The sequence below is a fragment of the Pteropus vampyrus genome, unplaced genomic scaffold, assembly GCF_000151845.1.
Source record: "Pteropus vampyrus isolate Shadow unplaced genomic scaffold, Pvam_2.0 Scaffold627, whole genome shotgun sequence".
Classification (NCBI taxonomy): domain Eukaryota; kingdom Metazoa; phylum Chordata; class Mammalia; order Chiroptera; family Pteropodidae; genus Pteropus; species Pteropus vampyrus.
Genome location: NW_011889408.1, coordinates 17,854 through 32,198, shown reverse-complemented (window position 1 = coordinate 32,198; position 14,345 = coordinate 17,854).

The following is a 14,345-nucleotide window of genomic DNA, read 5'->3' as shown; positions in this document are numbered from 1 at the left end:
CAATATCCTATTTGTTTTGAAGTAAATCTCTAGGTTCAGCTCACAGTCAAGGGGAGAGGATTACATAAGGGCATGAATAACAGGAGGTGGGGATCATGGAAAACCATTTTAAGGCTCTCTGCCACAGAGCTATATCCTAGTCAGTAGAGACAGACAATAAACAATAGAAATGTCTTATGTGGGTGGCAACAAAATCTATAAGAAAAATAAACAGAGTAAGGAAAGGCCTCTCTCCAGAGATGACTTTTGAGTAGATCCTGAAGCAGATGAGGCAGCAAGCCATGGGGTATCTGTGGAAGAGCACTCCGAGTAGAGTGAAGAACAGATGCAAACTCCCTGAGGCAGAAGCATGCTTGATGTCTTTAACAAATCACACAATCGACGAGGCTGGAGCCAAGTAAGCAAGGGAGGACATACCGTCAGAGAGGTGGGGTGGGAGACAGATTACACACAGACTTATAGGACATAGTAACGACTTTATCGGGAGGATCTGAGCCATGGGTGACATGACCTACCTTACTCTGAAAAGGTTGTGGTGTGGGGAACAAATGATACAAGGGCCAAGAATGAAAGCAGGAAGACCAGTTGGGATTCCACAGCAGTGGCTCAGGTGAGGGTTGATGGAGTCTTGGATTGGGTGAAAGTGAGGAGAAATGATTGGATTCTAGAGATATTTGATAAGATTTGCTGATAGATTGGATTTAGGGTATGGCAGAGAAGAGTCAACATAACTTTAAGGCTTTTAGTATGAGCATCTGTCGAAGTCACCATTTGCTGGGATGGGGAGGACAAGCCTGGTAGAGTAAATTTGAGATTTGACTGGTCTTGTGACCATGTTAAATTTGAAATGCCTTTTAGATATCCAAGTGCAGGTATTGCAGAGGAAGTTGGAATCCGGAGTTCAGGGATGAGGCCCAGGTTGGCAATAGAAACTTGGGAGTCATAAGCATTGAGTTGTCATTTAAAGCCACAGGATTAGATCAGCTTAATCACCTAGGAAATAAGTCTCAATGGACAAAGGAAGACACCTCTTGGAATCTTTGAAAATGGTAGGACGAGAAGGACCGGAGAAATGTAATTGATAAGGAACAGCTGTTGATAAAGGGTGGATGGTGGTGGTGAGACAATTAGCAGAGTCCACATTGGAGGCCATGGGGAGAGGTGCTCTCCACCTTCCAGATACCTCCAGGGCGACAGATGAATCATGGAATTTGAAAGGTAGTAGAAGGTCATTGGTGGCTTTAGAGAGAGCAGCTTGTGAAGAGTACTCAAATCAACAACTGGATAATGGTGAATTTTGGAGGGAGTGGAGTTTAGAAGAGACCTAATATGTATGGGCTTCTTTTTCAAGAATTTTGTTGTTAGAAAGCACTAGGGAAAACACTTACAAAGTTATTAAAATTAGAAAATATTTTTATCAATAAACAAACACTATAACATTAAAGCCTAGGCCTCAGAAAGAGGAAAATTGTTTTCAGTAAATATGACAAGGGTTAGAATCTTTATAATGTCAAAAAAACCCTCAAGCAAATCAATAAGAAAAATACTAATACCGTAATAGATAAATGGACAAAGGACATGAACAAACAATTCACAAAGGAGGAAATATAGCTAGTAAACAAAGATAAAGAAAAATGTTTGGCACCATTAGTAAGAAAAGAAATACAGATTAAACCCCAAGATGACGTGTTTTAAACTGTCAAATTAGCAAAAAGCCGTGCATATCCTTTAACCCAGTAATTCCATTTCAGGGAATCCTAAGAAACAAATCTAAAATGCAAATAAAAGAGCTGGCCACAGTTTTATTTATAAAAGTCAATAAGAGGAAATAATCCAAATGCTGACATCAAATAAATGGCCTAGAAAATTTTGGTACATTTATACAATAGAATATTAATCAACGATATATATATATATATATATATATATATATATATATATATATATATATATACACATCCCCAGTTGAGAAGAATTTATGATACTACAGTGTCTTAGTCCATTTGGACTAACAAAACATCAGAGAGCAGGATGCCAGTATGGTTGGGTGAGGGCTCCCTTCCAGTCGCAGACTTCTCGTGGTTTCCTCACATGGGGAAAAAAGGGACAAGGGAGCTCTCTGAGGTGTTTCACAAAGGCACTAATCCCATTCAAAAGGCCTCCACTCTCATGGCCTAATCACCTCCCAAAGTCTCCACCTCCTAACACTATCACCTAGGACATTAGGTTCAACATATGAATTTTGGGGGGACACAAACATTCAAACTAGCACCTAGGAAAATGTCTATATAGTGTTAATTTTCTAAAATGTAGGATTATAAATTACACACACCTTATATTCTCACCTATGGGAGAAATATTTATAGAGAAAAGGAAACCCATAAAAATGTTCCCTCCAGGTCACACAGGAAGTCTGGGCTATCTTTCTTTCATGCAGCACACCCTTGTTGAGTTCCGTACCTGCCTCTCTGTGCCAAGTCCTGGGATTACAAAGATCATTCAGAAAGTTCTGCCCTTGAATTTTCATCTAATAAAAATTTGAAAAGCTGTTCTGTGGGAGTAAATAATAGTCTCAAAAGATATAAACATAATTGGTATCTAAACATATCACAGCAAAAATGAGCCCCGCCACAAAGTGAATGTCAGCCACACAGCTGAGCCTTCGATGGGCCTACCCAGATCTGCAGTCCCAGGCCAAAGGTGATAGGGCATTGAGTGGGTAGACTTAGCTGTCTGCTGAGTTCTTCTTGGAGACCTCAGTGCTGGAACTGAGGTGGCTTTGACGCCACAGAATGAAAGTCAAAGAATAGCTAATGGAATTGGAGGATAAAGCTGACGCTCCCAAATGATATGTTATCTAACTTCTTGAGTAAGTGGTTTGGTGCAACCGTGCCTGCTTCTGCTGGCCTGCTCTCAGAAGCACTCGAGTGACAGGTGAGTCGTTGTCTCCTTCCTTCTGAGGTTTGCTTCTCTATCCTGCCTCTTTGGCAAAGACCAGCTTTGAGGTTTCTGCTGTGGTGTTGGGGTCAGGCTGGTGGGAATGCTCTGTCTTTAGGTTTCTCACTAACAGAGATGACAGAATCATAGCTTCTGTTTCTAGAGTTCTTTACATATATATTTCTACATACGTATATTTTAAAAAATATATAGAGTCCTGTATATTTCTAAAAATTCTAGCTCACCTGCAAATTGAAGAATGATGCTGTTGGTTATGAAACCAACACATGATCATAAGAAAGAATCAGTTAAAGATACTGAAACCAGCACATGATCATAAGATTATTTTTTGTCAGTGACATCTCAATCTGGCATCCTTCACCTAAAAAACTGCAGTAATTTCACAATTGCTAAATAAGAAAAATAATGATGCTGATAGCATCAGAGAGAAAGCTCTCTTGGAAAGCTGTTTTCTGAAAAGTTGAAAGAGATTATTTTCAAAATGGTTGTATTTTAGTCAGTGGTATAGCAAGACAGATTTAGAGAGCAAAGATGGGATCTTTAAAATAGATCACAAAGGTCAACCTAAAGGAAATGAGTTTCTGATTGTAAAAATAAGTACATTAAAAAATTCATTTCTCAAGAACTCTAAGTAATTATCATGCAATTTGGACTATAATGTCTTCCAACAAACTACCTGGGTTCAAATCCTGCCACTTATTAGCTGTGTGACCTTGAGCAAGTTACTTAATTTCTCTCTCAGTTTTTTCCTCATCAGTAAAATAGGAATAATGATAGGACCTACTATATAAGGCTGTTATAAAACTAAATGAATTAATATTTATAAACAGCTCTGAGCAGTACCTGATACTAGCTATAAAAGTACTTATTAAATAAAAATATTAATAAAAAAGTAAATGCTAATTTTTTCTTGCTATCATTTGTTACTAAAGCAATCATCTCAAGTAAAAATAAGCACATAAAATAGTTCTGTGACAATATATTGAAGTATTTGTTTTTGTTTCTTCTTCCTCTAGTTGTCCTTCCCTCCCCTTTCAAGCAGGTAGCCGTGCTCTCTTGTGCTGTGGCTTGACGGATCCTTTTGGTGTGGGAAGCCCATGGGAGAAGAAGGAGCCTGAAGTCTGCGGCTCTTCTAGTTTTTAAGGAAAGCCTAAGCCCACTGAAGTGATAGGTGATTCTGAGTGTCCCAGGAGAGGTGGCAGCGGGTGAGACTTGTAGGTACAAGAAGAGTGGAAAGAGGAGAGTTCTTGGAAAAAATTCTAGAAGCTGGGGGCCTGTGCAGGGGCCCATGGTGGCACCCCCTCAGGGTCTGGCCGTGCTGTGTGCTGAGGAAGGCAGCCTCATGGCCTAGAAGTAAGGAGCTCCAGACTCCTGGAGTCCCCTGAGGTCTTGGACTAAGAAGACCTCAGCTTTGACCATGAGAGCTCAGTGGTTAGAGCAGTGCTGACCAATAGAAATATAATGTGAGCCACATATGTACTTAATTTCAAATTTTCTAGCTACTAGAATCAAGTAGCCACATTAAAAATCATAAAAGGACATGGGTAAAATCAATTTTAATAATATACTTTATATCTAAAATATAACAATTCAATATGTAAATAATATAAAATATTACTGAGATAGTTTACTTTTTTGGACTAAGACTATGAAATATGGTATGTAGTTTATACATACAGCATATCTCAATTCAGACTTGGCCTCATTTCCACGTACTCAAAAGCCACATGTGGCCAGTGGCTACTGTATTGAACAGCCTAAGACTAAAGACTCTTTTTCCTCATTCCACATTAGCATTCTAGTGTGACCCTGAAAGGGAAAGGGTACCCCAAATTGCTTACACAACAAATATTTACGGAATGTCTACCATATGCCAGGTCCATGTTTCCCACATCGTGTGTGACGTGCCCTAATGTGCTGTAGCGAAGTCACAGAAGCTCCAAGAGGTGGTGTACATTTTCAAGGGAGGCATGTATTGGATACCACATGCAGTTCTATCTCAAGGAGGGTCGCAGTTTCGACATTGGATTGCGCTCTGTTCCTCTCTGGATGCCATCCATCTTTGTGAAGCTGGGTTTTCAGCAGCTTCTGTGATAAAAATGCAAGGACTCCAAGAAAATCAATGGGAACAGGAAGAGAGGGGAGCAATGTTTAATCTAATTCCAAGGCTGGAGAAGTTGGCAGTATCATCAGGGCACATTGATAAGCCATGATGGTCAAGAATAAAAGATAATGTTATCTTTCTTTCAGTCTTTGTTCTTTACATTTTCAAATAACTCCTAAGTGGTTAGGACACAAATACTTGTAGTTTGGACCAAACTACTCTTGGATATTTCTTTTGGCCTGAGGGCTCCATGAAAAACCTTCTGAAACACCAGTATAAGGCGCTCAACTTGGCGCTCAGGATGGTGGGCAATCAAAATAAAGATATCACTGTGTGGAGCTTACATGGAGAGACAGACAGGAAGGAACCTGGTGACAAGCAAAGCTTGAATTGGGATTTTCTCTCAGCTCACAGGATAGGCTTTGGGAATCAGAATTAGGTTGATTTAAAGGGAATAAAGAGAGTGGTATTTCCTACACACTAGACTTTGTAGACATTGATTTATTACATATACACCTGTGCTGGGCTGTGTGCAGTTATTTTAATAGAAGGTTTATTTTAACAGTGTTCGTGGAAGTGAGGAAAACAGATATCTTCATGGGAACTCTGGAAAGCCACTCCGCCACTCCTTAGGGTCAGAACGGGGCCGCTGGTGTCCTGCACCCCTGAAGACTGCTCAGAACAAGAGGGTCAATCGAGACAATGCTCAGCTGTCTTGACTACGTTTTCACCTCACCCATTTGCACCAGGAGCATATTGGTATCTACCTACAGCAAAATCTGTTTTTGTGTGTCTTTTGCATTCTGTTCTCAGTACCAACTGCTTTCCCCCACGTCTGCCTCCTAGCTTCTACTTTCTTACAGCTTCGGCTTTCTTTCTTCGTGTGTTTCTTCGTTTCTGCCTCTACTATTGCCTGCTAACTCTTTCTGTATATCTCCGGGTTACATTTAAGAGAGAAAGAATCTAATTTCTCCATTAATAAATGTTCTTACTGGGCAAAGCTCTTGTTGGTGTCCAGCTTGTGAGCCATTAGTCAGAGAAGGGATTGGCAGTACTCGTGTCTTCCCTGACCTGGTCATCTGTGTCCACAGTTGTGAGCAGCATGTGGGAACCATCTAAAAACTCTTTCTCAATAGAGCTGTGGCTAGAACATTGCAAACATGCAATGTCTGAGCCGTATGTTCTCAGAACAGACAGTAAGATTTGGTTTCATTTTAGAAAAAAAATTACTCAAATTATTCACAAAAATTAAAAATACAATATATCATTTACAACTACTCCAAAAAAAGAAATACCTAGGTGAAAATCTAATAAAACCTGTGTAGGACTTATATTCTGAAAACTATACAATATTGATGAAAGAAATCAAAAAACATCTAAATAACTAGAGACATGTCATATTCATGGATTGAAAGACTAAGCATAGTAAAGATGTCAATTCTCCCCAAATTGATGAATGTAACTTCTATCAGGATAACAGCAAGAGGTTTTGTAGATACAGATAAGATTATTCTAAAATTTGTATGGAAAAGCAAAAGGAACTAGAGTAGCTAATGATTTTGAAAAAGAAAAATCAAATAGGAGGATTCAGTCTACTCCATTTCAGGATGCAGAGATCGATGAAACAGAACAGAGAACCCAGAAACAGAGCCACACGAATAGGGCCAACTGATTTTTTGATGAGAAAGCAATTCGATTGACAAAAGATAACCCTTTCAACAAATGGTGCTAGAGCAATTAGGCATCATGGATGGGAAAAAAAGAACTTGAAATAATGTCTCATACTTTGTACAAAAGTAACTCAGAATAGATCATGGACTTAAATGTGTAACTACGAAACTTTCAGAAAGAAACATGGGAGAAAAATCTTCAAAATCTAGCATTAGGCAAAGAGTTCTTGGATTTAACACTAGAAATATGATACATAAAGGGAAAAACGAACAAATAATACTTCACCAAAATTACAAACTTGCTCTAAGAAAGGCCCTGTTAAAAGAATGAAGAAAGAGGCCACAAAAGGAAAATATTTGCAAACTATATATCCCACAAAGGACTAGTATCTAGAATATACAAAGGAGTCTCAACTCTCATCAATAAAAATATATAATTTAAAAATGGGCAAAACACATGAAGAGACATTTCAAGAAAGAGAATATATAGATGGCAGATAAGCACATTAAAAACTGTTCAACATCATTGGTCACTAGGGAAATTCAAGTTAAAACCATAATGCGATATCACTAAACATCTATCAGAATGGTTAAAATAAAAAATTGTGACAAAAATTCTGGTAAAGACGCAGAGAAACTGTACTATTCATATATAGCTATGGTTGCAGTGGATGGTTCCTTCAGAAGGGCAGACTGACCCTTTGCTGAGTACCTCCCCTGTGCTAGGGGCTTTACATTACTCTGTTTAATCATTAGCCCAATACTGGGAGGTGAGTAATGTTACCCCCAGAGTAGACACTGAGTCACTGAATGCCTCAGTGAAGACATTTGCCTCAAGCATTGACCTGTGATTTAAATCTAAGGCATTCTAGGCCCCAAACGAGTAAGCGGCAGCCAGAGAGTCAAACCCAGGTCTCTCTGCCTCCGGAATGCGAGCTCCTCGCTACTGCCCTTCCCAGGCTACCAAGGTCATTACTTGGGGCGGCTTTGTATTGTGTGTTTGCCAGCCTCATCTGTGTCATGCAAATGCCGAGCTGTCCCTAGGATAGAGCAGGTCTTTCTTTGTTCCCCACCCACAGCTGCTGGGGCCAGGCAGAGACAGAAAGGGGGCGTGGATGGGATGGAGGACCTCCTTTCATTCACACCCTGCAGGTGGCTTTCTTCAGTCTATTTTTCCCTTTCAAGCTGCCCTTGAAAGGGAATTGTTCATTTGAACTAGATTTTAATGTCCTAGGAAGAAGATGAGGGAGGAGAAAAGAGAAGATGGCACAGTGAGATGTCTACTGAACTATTCCTTCTTCCAAGGCCTCTTTATGCATACTCTCACTGAAAGTTCCAGGTGTGTCTCCTCAAGTTCAGATCCTGCCAAGGCTCACTCAGGCAGGGGTGGGCTGGGACCGTCAGGAAAAGCATATTTGCAGAACTCCCATGACCTGCAGCGCTGTTCTCCTGGAAATGTTCTCTGTTTCTCTTATTTGCTAGACCTCTGTCTTATGCTCTTTTGACTATGGTTACAGAACCTAGGGTTGGGAATAAGAGATGGAGGGAGGGGGGTCGGGTAGATAGGAGGAAAGAAGCAAAACTAATACTGGGAAGTGACTCCTCTGAAGAGACTGACATCAAGGTCATGTCCAGTCTGATATCAGACCATTATCAATTTTTTTTGGCTGTCAGTAATGATATATATTTTATTTTCAGCATCTTTAGCTGATTCTTTCTTATGATCATGTGTTGTGTTACAGTCTCTTTTTCTCATTTCCTAGATGGGATTCCCTACTGAATACCGAAAATCAACCTGTGAGATGTGGCTGCACATTGGAATCACCTGGGAACTTTAAAAATACTGATATTTGGCTCCCATCACAAGAAATTCTGGCTTAACTGAGGGGCAGTGAAGTCTGGGAAGCAGTTAAGCCTTGTCCAGGAGCAGCGTGCATCCAGGTCCTAGAAGCCTCCAGGTGATTCCAGCAGACAGGAAGCCTGAGCACATTGTTTCTGAGGATCTCTAATTTTCAAGTCCTCATTGTTCTGCTAGCTGTTTTCTCATGTGCAACTTCCTCTTTTTGTTGAAATTTTGTCTCTTTTGGGTGGTACTGGCCTTTGTCAGAGGCTGAGTGAGCTCATTTTCTATCACCTGGGCTGCACCTCTGCCTTCACCCTGAGCTTCCTCTGTGGCCTGGCCGCAGTGGTTCCCACGTGTGGTTTCCCATCTCTACTTCCTTCAGGAATGCTACTCAGCACTGTTAGAGATGGCCCTTTCTTATTTTCAAGGATGGCTATATTGTTGTTCCCTATCCTCCCTCCCTCTCTCTTTTCCTTCCTTCTTTTCCTCCTTCCTTCCCTCCTTCTTTCCTTCCTTCCCTCCTTCTTTCTTCCTTCCTCCCCTTTTTGTATATTTAAAATAACGTCTCAGAGTCTTATATAAACGTGAAGATTTCGGCATGAGTTAAGTTCACATCCTTAAAACCTGGTAATTTTAATTTTTAACTTTATATTCTTCTGAGTTAATTGAATTATTTCCCCATAAATGTCTTACTACTGTAATAATTTTTTAAAATATTTTTATGAAAAGTTACATTCATAAAGTCCATATAATAATCTTTAAAAAGCTTATGATATAATGCCAAGGAAATAAGCAGAAATATGTGCAGGAGGATGATAACAGTGTAAAACAAGACGATATCAAAAAAAAACAAATTTTATCCATGGAAGACAGACTTAGATGAAATATGTAAGAACTAGTGGTTATGCCTTACATAGCAAGAATGTGGATGGGTTATTTGTCCTTAATATATTTTTATATTTTCTATATTTTTAGAAGAGTATATTCTCTTTTTATAATGGGTGGGGAAGTTGAACCACTCATTTTAAAGGAGTTTAGTCAACTGCAGAAGTTGCCTATGGTAAGAAATGGTTTGTGAGACAACTGAGCTCAAAGAAGCTGACTGGGGCACATCGTAAGGGAGGTGTACCTGGATGTGCTTATGGTCAGAAGCAAACTAACATTGTCAACTGTACTCTCATGTATGGGGCATGAAGCCATAGTTTAGTTGACACTTGACCTCTATCCCCATTTTTCCAGCAAGAGTGTCTTTAAATGTTTGAGCATCCACCCCTCAACAACCTGTAAAGTGTCTTATTCCCTTTGCCTCAAAGGGAATAACACATGATCCAGGCCAATCAGTGAATCACATTCTTCTTGCCTCATGATTGGTTCAAAAGTGAGCAAGTAATTTAAGCAAATTAAATTGAAGCCACTACCAAAGAGGCTTTTGCCCACCCCTGCCATGTTGAATCTGAAACTTGTGGCTGTAGCAGCTGCAGCCATCTTGCTTCGATGTGGAGCCTGAAAATTAAGTAACACATGGAGAGGAGCAAATCGTGTGACCGCCCAATCTGGACAGGGCTTGAGGCCAGGTCTTTAGCCCTTAGACTTTTCAGTTATGTGAACCAACACATTTTCTAAGTCAGGTTGAATCAAGCTTTTAGACACTTATAGCCAAAATAGTTCTACAAACTGTGCATATAGAGATTTGCTTTAAAGGAAGACCAGAGCCTCAGAATGTGTTGCCTTTTATCCAATGCTTTCTTAAGAGAGCTAATGCTCTGATTCCTGACTTCCGCTGCTAATCATTAGACCAATGTGTCTCTCCCCTGGAGAAACACACATTCGTTCAGTTAACCTAGCATGATGAAAACGTCTCATCATGGCATCCAACTTCTATTTCTGATTTTGGATTTACCAAACTGTCTTCTGACCTATGATTTGACCCTTTCGCTGGATTGATAATCAGGAAGGTGCCCTCACATTGTCCATGAACACATGTGCTCAGTCAGACTCCAGTGAGTTGGGTTAAACGATTGATTACTAGAGTTTACATGAACTGGAATCCTTGAGATTTTGGCTACAAAACTGACAACAATCCCTGCTCTGTGGTGACCCACCATAATACAGAGGGGCTAACCAACTTCAGACACTTCACATGTCTCTTTAGCTTTGACAAGGTCGTCATATAAAAAGAGGATGAATAAAGACAGAGTGTGCATATTCAGTATATAGTCCAGATAACACTAGTTGGCTCTGGGATATGATAGATCTGGGTTTGTCACTGTTTTTGGTATAGTCTTGGGCAGGCCACCTTCTCCCTTAGCCTCTGTTTTGATTCTTCTACTATAAAGTGGAGATAATAACATTGTTCTCATGGGGTTATTGCAAGAACTAAATGGAACAGTATATACGAAGCCTGAGCCCAATAAAATAACAGCCACTTAGCAGTGGATTTTCTATGAAGCTAATGAAACTTCAGGGCCCTGGCAATGTGTTCACACAGTCATACAGTTTTGTAAAATTTTTAAATTTAAGATATTTTGCAACTTTTTTCTTAAATCGGATACCCCAATTCTTGTACCAGTATTATCTCTTTTAAACCTCACCACAATGCTAAGAAATAGGAACTGTTATTATCATTTTACAAATGGGAAAACTCAGGCTTATATGTATTAAGTAACTTTTCTAAGACTACACTGCTAGTGGTAGAGCCAGGATTCAAACCCAGGCAGTCTGCATCCATCAAGGGGTGTCCAGAGCCCATGACTTAATCATTCACCCTGGTTTCCCAAACTTACCTGGGCTGAAGGATAACTAGGGAGGCCTTTTTAAAGAGCAGATTCAGGACTAACCGTGGAGCTACCAAATTAGGATCTCTAGGGGACAAATTTGGGAGTCTATTTGTAATACTCTTCCCAAATAAATTCGATGAGTAGGCAGGTAATTGCGCTTCAAACTGTTGTCTCTGTATAATGAGTTCAGTACAAGTTGTCTAAATTGTAATAAAAATTGTATTTATTATCATAGGAACCTCAATCTCGAGGATTTCACAGAGGAGGCAGAATTTAAACTAAGCCAGAAGAACAGACAGAACTTTGCAAAGAGGAAACAAGAGTGGAAACTCCACTGTTTACATCTTGTACAAAAAATGTTATAAAATTCAACCTCTATAGTTCCTTGTTTATGAACTGAAATAGACATTTACTGAGATCACTCAAACAGTGAAGTTGTTATCTCACTGAAAGAATTTTTGCTTAGTTTTGCTCTTGGTTAACTGTTGCCAAAATTCGGTGTCAGTGGAGTCAAAGTTATTATTATTTTTTAAATGAAAGTTCTCTAGCTTATTTGAGCAAACATGAAATCATCACATTTAGAACCCACCTGACAAAGACCCAACAGGCCATAGAAGTATCCAAATTTATTATTGAAATAAAACAAGTGCATGTTAACAATTAAGAACTTTAACACACCAATGAACTAGTATACACAATACATTGGCACCTTTTTATCAGAAGCAAATGGAAGAACAAAGCTTCATGACTCATTGAATCTGGAGAAGCAAAGAAAAAAACTCAACCACAGGGCTGGCAGATTTTGTGTGAATTGGCATACTGGAAACTAATTTTCCATGCGTAACATCTGAATTTCTACTGTACTTTCTCTTAAAACCATAGTCATAGGCTTCAAAGGTTCTAAAACATGGAGAAGCAATTTGTTTTTAATTTTTTTATGGTAATTCTTAACACACACAAAGGTAGTATAATGAATTTCCATGTATCTACCACCCAGATTCAACAATTATTAACATTTTACTAATTTAGAGGGAAAGTTTAAAAATCCATGGAGACCAGTGTTTAGTAGTTAAAGAATTTGAAAGGGTTAAAAAGTCATTCAGTAGTTTGAGAGAGGAAAATACATGCTTTTTGGTAAATTTCCTAAATGATTTGGACAAAGAACAACATTTGTTGTTGTTGTTAAAACAGAGTATAAAACAGAAAAAGATAAATAACCTTTGGAGTTGCTCTTTTGTGTAATATCACTTCACTCAAATTGCTCCAAATACTATATGATATGAAGAGAAACCTGTTTGTTATTACTTTCTTCTGCACCCCAGAGACAAAACAGTTCAATTTAATTCCCCAGATTTGTTGAGCCTTTGCATACCCTGGGCTAGACCTCGTGGGGAGTGCTATGGGAGACCAGAGGGAAGTATTGCAAAGTTTGACCAGTTATTTGGAAGGCTTTGCTGAGACACTGGTGTTTGAGTGGCATCTCCAAGAGTGAACTCTATGTCTAGAAGCAGATGTGAAAGGGGACAGAATCCCAAGTTGAGAGAAGTGCAAAGATGGGAGGCAGAAAGGTATAGTGTGAAGTTTGGGGTGTAGTTACATTATATCGTTTGTGAAGGAAAGGCAATTTAAGAGCTAGAAGAACCTTAAAAATGACACTATGGAGCAGAGGTTAAAGGCATAGGGTCTGTCAGACAGACCTGCCTGGTTACCTACCGCCTTGGCTGACTGCGCTGTCTGCGAACCCAAGAGCCATTCCCTATGTGTTTTCCTTGCTGGTAGAGCTGTCTCCCTCTACAAAGGCTAAAAAGGCCAGATTCTCATTTATTAGCCTCTCTTACAGCTAGGGCATGGCCATGTGATCCAATTCTGGCCAAAGGGACCTGAAATGGAATCTGCAGGGGTACTTCTGGAAAGAGTTTTCTCCCTAAAACAAACAAACAAATAAACACCTCTAAACCTAAAACTTCTTTTTGTCTTTGAACACAGGTGTATGACAGTGTGAATATTGGAGCTATGGCAGCCATCTTGTGACCATGAGGGCACAAGCTCAGGATGAAAGCCAAGGTGCTGAGAATGTTAGAAGAGAAAGATGGAAGGTGATTCAGTCCTTGAAGACATCATTATGGCACTCCACATATGCCATGTATATTTGGAACTTTACATTATGTCAAATGATACATTTTCCTTATCGTAAGCCATTTTGATTTGCCTAATTCCTGGATTAATATCAGTCCAGAAAACATAAAATAAAATACATAAATAAATCTCCTACTTTTGTTATTTCTCCTTTGTAGCCTTTTCTTAATTTTTAAATTAAATATTTAGAACATACAAGTATATGTTCAATCTAGAGGTAGCTTTCTTTAATCACTTTATTTGAACATAGGACAAGTGTCTCATAACTTCTTATCTGTAGTCTCAACTTCCCCAGGTAGCTTAATATAGTCAAAAATATAGAGATTCTTGAAGCCACTAAATTAGCCACCACATTCACTAAAGGAGGATACTTCCATGGGATTTTCAGTTTTTTCCTTAGGGTCCACAAATATGGCATATTTTATGTTATATGTATTTTAAATGCATAACACATATATTTTTAAGTTTGCCACAATGAAAAAAAAAAAAAGACTAAGCAGGCACATGAAACAAATTTAGTACCGAAAAGAGCTCTTGTTTCTGTGGGTTATATTTATCAATGTTTATTAGTCATTAAAACTGATAAATTAAAAAACAAACAGTGTTGTGAATAGTCAGTGTTAACATCACTCAGCTTCAGAAATAAACTCCTAATATCATTGATTCCCCTGTGTGTCTCTCCCTGAATGCATTGCTTTTCTGTCACCCAGAAATAACAACTATCTAGGATTTTGTGTTTATCATTCCCATATATTTCCTTATAGTTTTTCTAAATTTGAATATATCTCTGGGGGACATATAGTTTTAAGATTTTAAGCCAATGCAATCATACTGCATGTAGTATTCTGCAACTTTCA